We start from the raw sequence: 6,772 nt of genomic DNA, 5'->3' as shown, positions 1-6,772 counted from the left end.
GCAGCAGCTGCAGTGATCGGCGCTGTCAGCACACTTCGAGGTGATTTGGCTCCTATCGCCATGTAGTGCTCCCATTGGTCAGACGGAAGGCGGTGGTCAATAGAGAGACATGTGATTGGTTAGAGACTAGGAGGAAACCGTCTCCCAGCAACAGCTCCGTGACCGTGTGGGCGGAGTCTGCGCGCCTGAGAGAAGAAGCACAGGGAATGATGCAACCGGCGGCTGCGCAGTATGAAGGTCTAATCACACAGAGCGGTATAGTCACACAGAGCGGTATAGTCACACAGTGCAGTATGAGGATATAGTCACACAGTGCGGTATGAGGGTATAGTCACACAGTGCGGTATGAGGATATAGTCACACAGTGCAGTATGAGGATATAGTCACACAGTGCAGTATGAGGGTATAGTCACACAGTGCAGTATGAAGATATAGTCACACAGTGCAGTATGAGGGTATAGTCACACAGTGCAGTATGAGGATATAGTCACACAGTGCAGTATGAGGGTATAGTCACACAGTGCAGTATGAGGATATAGTCACACAGTGCAGTATGAGGATATAGTCACACAGTGCAGTATGAGGATATAGTCACACAGTGCAGTATGAGGATATAGTCACACAGTGCAGTATGAGGGTATAGTCACACAGTGCAGTATGAGGGTATAGTCACACAGTGCAGTATGAGGATATAGTCACACAGTGCAGTATGAGGATATAGTCACACAGTGCAGTATGAGGATATAGTCACACAGTGCAGTATGAGGATATAGTCACACAGTGCAGTATGAGGGTATAGTCACACAGTGTAGTATGAGGGTATAGTCACACAGTGCAGTATGAGGATATAGTCACACAGTGCAGTATGAGGATATAGTCACACAGTGCAGTATGAGTATATAGTCACACAGTGCAGTATGAGGGTATAGTCACACAGTGCAGTATGAGGATATAGTCACACAGTGCAGTATGAGGATATAGTCACACAGTGCAGTATGAGGATATAGTCACACAGTGCAGTATGAGGATATAGTCACACAGTGCAGTATGAGGATATAGTCACACAGTGCAGTATGAGGATATAGTCACACAGTGCAGTATGAGGATATAGTCACACAGTGCAGTATGAGGATATAGTCACACAGTGCAGTATGAGGGTATAGTCACACAGTACAGTATGAGGGTATAGTCACACAGTGCAGTATGAGGATATAGTCACACAGTGCAGTATGAGGATATAGTCACACAGTGCAGTATGAGGATATAGTCACACAGTGCGGTATGAGGATATAGTCACACAGTGCGGTATGAGGGTATAGTCACACAGTGCAGTATGAGGATATAGACACACACAGTGCAGTATGAGGATATAGTCACACAGTGCGGTATGAGGATATAGTCACACAGTGCGGTATGAGGGTATAGTCACACAGTGCAGTATGAGGATATAGACACACACAGTGCAGTATGAGGATATAGTCACACAGAGCAGTATGAGGATATAGTCACACAGTGCGGTATGAGGATATAGTCACACAGTGCAGTATGAGGATATAGTCACACAGTGCAGTATGAGGATATAGTCACACAGTGCGGTATGAGGATATAGTCACACAGTGCAGTATGAGGATATAGTCACACAGTGCAGTATGATGGTATAGTCACACAGTGCAGTATGAGGATATAGTCACACAGTGCAGTATGAGGGTATAGTCACACAGTGCAGTATGAGGGTATAGTCACACAGTGCAGTATGAGGGTATAGTCACACAGTGCAGTATGAGGATATAGTCACACAGTGCAGTATGAGGGTATAGTCACACAGTGCGGTATGAGGATATAGTCACACAGTGCGGTATGAGGGTATAGTCACACAGTGCAGTATGAGGATATAGTCACACAGTGCAGTATGAGGGTATAGTCACACAGTGCGGTATGAGGATATAGTCACACAGCGCGGTATAGTCACACAGTGCAGTATGAGGATATAGTCACACAGTGCAGTATGATGATATAGTCACACAGTGCAGTATGAGGATATAGTCACACAGTGCAGTATGAGGGTATAGTCACACAGTGCAGTATGAGGGTATAGTCACACAGTGCAGTATGAAGGTATAGTCACACAGTGCAGTATGAGGATATAGTCACACAGTGCAGTATGAGGATATAGTCACACAGTGCAGTATGAGGGTATAGTCACACAGTGCAGTATGAGGATATAGTCACACAGTGCAGTATGAGGATATAGTCACACAGTGCAGTATGAGGATATAGTCACACAGTGCGGTATGAGGATATAGTCACACAGTGCAGTATGAGGATATAGTCACACAGTGCAGTATGAGGGTATAGTCACACAGTGCAGTATGAGGATATAGTCACACAGTGCAGTATGAGGGTATAGTCACACAGTGCAGTATGAGGATATAGTCACACAGTGCAGTATGAGGGTATAGTCACACAGTGCAGTATGAGGATATAGTCACACAGTGCAGTATGAGGATATAGTCACACAGTGCGGTATGAGGATATAGTCACACAGTGCAGTATGAGGATATAGTCACACAGTGCGGTATGAGGATATAGTCACACAGTGCAGTATGAGGATATTATAAAAAAACAGTGCAGTATGAGGGTATAGTCACACAGTGCAGTATGAGGATAATAGTCACACAGTGCAGTATGAGGATATAGTCACACAGTGCAGTATGAGGGTATAGTCACACAGTGCGGTATGAGGATATAGTCACACAGTGCAGTATGAGGATATAGTCACACAGTGCAGTATGAGGATATAGTCACACAGTGCAGTATGAGGATATAGTCACACAGTGCGGTATGAGGATATAGTCACACAGTGCAGTATGAGGGTATAGTCACACAGTGCAGTATGAGGGTATAGTCACACAGTGCAGTATGAGGGTATAGTCACACAGTGCAGTATGAGGATATAGTCACACAGTGCAGTATGAGGATATAGTCACACAGTGCAGTATGAGGGTATAGTCACACAGTGCAGTATGAGGGTATAGTCACACAGTGCAGTATGAGGGTATAGTCACACATTGCAGTATGAGGATATAGTCACACAGTGCAGTATGAGGATATAGTCACACAGTGCAGTATGAGGATATAGTCACACAGTGCAGTATGAGGATATAGTCACACAGTGTAGTATGAGGGTATAGTCACACAGTGCAGTATGAGGATATAGTCACACAGTGCAGTATGAGGATATAGTCACACAGTGCAGTATGAGGGTATAGTCACACAGTGCAGTATGAGGATATAGTCAGACAGTGCAGTATGAGGATATAGTCACACAGTGCAGTATGAGGGTATAGTCACACAGTGCAGTATGAGGGTATAGTCACACAGTGCAGTATGAGGATATAGTCACACAGTGCAGTATGAGGATATAGTCACACAGTGCAGTATGAGGATATAGTCACACAGTGCGGTATGAGGGTATAGTCACACAGTGCAGTATGAGGATATAGTCACACAGTGCAGTATGAGGATATAGTCACACAGTGCAGTATGAGGATATAGTCACACAGTGTTGTATGAGGGTATAGTCACACAGTGCAGTATGAGGATATAGTCACACAGTGCAGTATGAGGATATAGTCACACAGTGCAGTATGAGGGTATAGTCACACAGCGCGGTATAGTCACACAGTGCGGTATGAGGATATAGTCACACAGTGTTGTATGAGGGAATAGTCACACAGTGCAGTATGAGGATATAGTCACACAGTGCAGTATGAGGGTATAGTCACACAGTGCAGTATGAGGGTATAGTCACACAGTGCAGTATGAGGATATAGTCACACAGTGCAGTATGAGGATATAGTCACACAGTGCGGTATGAGGATATAGTCACACAGTGCAGTATGAGGGTATAGTCACACAGTGCAGTATGAGGGTATAGTCACACAGTGCAGTATGAGGATATAGTCACACAGTGCAGTATGAGGGTATAGTCACACAGTGTAGTATGAGGGTATAGTCACACAGTGCAGTATGAGGATATAGTCACACAGTGCAGTATGAGGATATAGTCACACAGTGCAGTATGAGGGTATAGTCACACAGTGCAGTATGAGGGTATAGTCACACAGTGCAGTATGAGGATATAGTCACACAGTGCAGTATGAGGGTATAGTCACACAGTGCAGTATGAGGATATAGTCACACAGTGCAGTATGAGGATATAGTCACACAGTGCAGTATGAGGGTATAGTCACACAGTGCGGTATGAGGATATAGTCACACAGTGCGGTATGAGGATATAGTCACACAGTGCGGTATGAGGATATAGTCACACAGTGCGGTATGAGGGTATAGTCACACAGTGCAGTATGAGGGTATAGTCACACAGTGCAGTATGAGGATATAGTCACACAGTGCAGTATGAGGGTATAGTCACACAGTGCGGTATGAGGATATAGTCACACAGTGCGGTATGAGGATATAGTCACACAGTGCGGTATGAGGGTATAGTCACACAGTGCGGTATGAGGATATAGTCACAGTGCAGTATGAGGATATAGTCACACAGTGCAGTATGAGGATATAGTCACACAGTGCAGTATGAGGATATAGTCACACAGTGCGGTATGAGGATATAGTCACACAGTGCGGTATGAGGGTATAGTCACACAGTGCGGTATGAGGATATAGTCACACAGTGCGGTATGAGGATATAGTCACACAGTGCAGTATGAGGATATAGTCACACAGTGCGGTATGAGGATATAGTCACACAGTGCAGTATGAGGATATAGTCACACAGTGCGGTATGAGGATATAGTCACACAGCGCGGTATGAGGATATAGTCACACAGTGCAGTATGAGGGTATAGTCACACAGTGCAGTATGAGGGTATAGTCACACAGTGCAGTATGAGGGTATAGTCACACAGTGCAGTATGAGGATATAGTCACAGTGCAGTATGAGGATATAGTCACACAGTGCAGTATGAGGATATAGTCACACAGTGCAGTATGAGGATATAGTCACACAGTGCAGTATGAGGATATAGTCACACAGTGCAGTATGAGGATATAGTCACACAGTGCAGTATGAGGGTATAGTCACACAGTGTAGTATGAGGGTATAGTCACACAGTGCAGTATGAGGATATAGTCACACAGTGCAGTATGAGGATATAGTCACACAGTGCAGTATGAGGGTATAGTCACACAGTGCAGTATGAGGGTATAGTCACACAGTGCAGTATGAGGGTATAGTCACACAGTGCAGTATGAGGATATAGTCACACAGAGCGGTATGAGGATATAGTCACACAGTGCAGTATGAGGGTATAGTCACACAGTGCAGTATGAGGGTATAGTCACACAGTGCAGTATGAGGATATAGTCACACAGTGCAGTATGAGGATATAGTCACACAGAGCGGTATGAGTGTATAGTCACACAGTGCAGTATGAGGGTATAGTCACACAGTGCAGTATGAGGGTATAGTAACACAGTGCAGTATGAGGGTATAGTCACACAGTGCAGTATGAGGATATAGTCACACAGTGCAGTATGAGGGTATAGTCACACAGTGCAGTATGAGGATATAGTCACACAGTGCAGTATGAGGGTATAGTCACACAGTGCAGTATGAGGGTATAGTCACACAGTGCAGTATGAGGGTATAGTCACACAGTGCAGTATGAGGGTATAGTCACACAGTGCAGTATGAGGGTATAGTCACACAGTGCAGTATGGGGATATAGTCACACAGTGCAGTATGAGGGTATAGTCACACAGTGCAGTATGAGGATATAGTCACACAGTGCAGTATGAGGATATAGTCACACAGTGCAGTATGAGGGTATAGTCACACAGTGCGGTATAGTCACACAGTGCAGTATGAGGATATAGTCACACAGTGCAGTATGAGGATATAGTCACACAGTGCAGTATGAGGATATAGTCACACAGTGCAGTATGAGGGTATAGTCACACAGTGCAGTATGAAGATATAGTCACACAGTGCAGTATGAGGGTATAGTCACACAGTGCAGTATGAGGATATAGTCACACAGTGCAGTATGAGGATATAGTCACACAGTGCAGTATGAGGGTATAGTCACACAGTGCAGTATGAGGATATAGTCACACAGTGCAGTATGAGGGTATAGTCACACAGTGCAGTATGAGGGTATAGTCACACAGTGCAGTATGAGGGTATAATCACACAGTGCAGTATGAGGGTATAGTCACACAGTGCAGTATGAAGATATAGTCACACAGTGCAGTATGAGGATATAGTCACACAGTGCAGTATGAGGGTATAGTCACACAGTGCAGTATGAGGGTATAGTCACACAGTGCGGTATAGTCACACAGAGCAGTATGAGGATATAGTCACACAGTGCGGTATAGTCACACAGTGCGGTATGAGGATATAGTCACACAGTGCGGTATGAGGATATAGTCACACAGTGCAGTATGAGGATATAGTCACACAGCGCAGTATGAGGATATAGTCACACAGTGCGGTATGAGTGTATAGTCACACAGTGCGGTATGAGGATATAGTCACACAGTGCAGTATGAGGATATAGTCACACAGTTCAGTATGAGGATATAGTCACACAGTGCAGTATGAGGATATAGTCACACAGTGCAGTATGAGGATATAGTCACACAGTGCAGTATGAGGGCATAGTCACACAGTGCAGTATGAGGGTATAGTCACACAGTGCAGTATGAGGATATAGTCACACAGTGCAGTATGAGGATATAGTCA

The sequence above is a fragment of the Rhinoderma darwinii genome, assembly GCF_050947455.1.
Source record: "Rhinoderma darwinii isolate aRhiDar2 chromosome 2 unlocalized genomic scaffold, aRhiDar2.hap1 SUPER_2_unloc_37, whole genome shotgun sequence".
Taxonomy (NCBI): Eukaryota; Metazoa; Chordata; class Amphibia; order Anura; family Rhinodermatidae; genus Rhinoderma; species Rhinoderma darwinii.
This window is presented reverse-complemented; position numbering follows the sequence as displayed.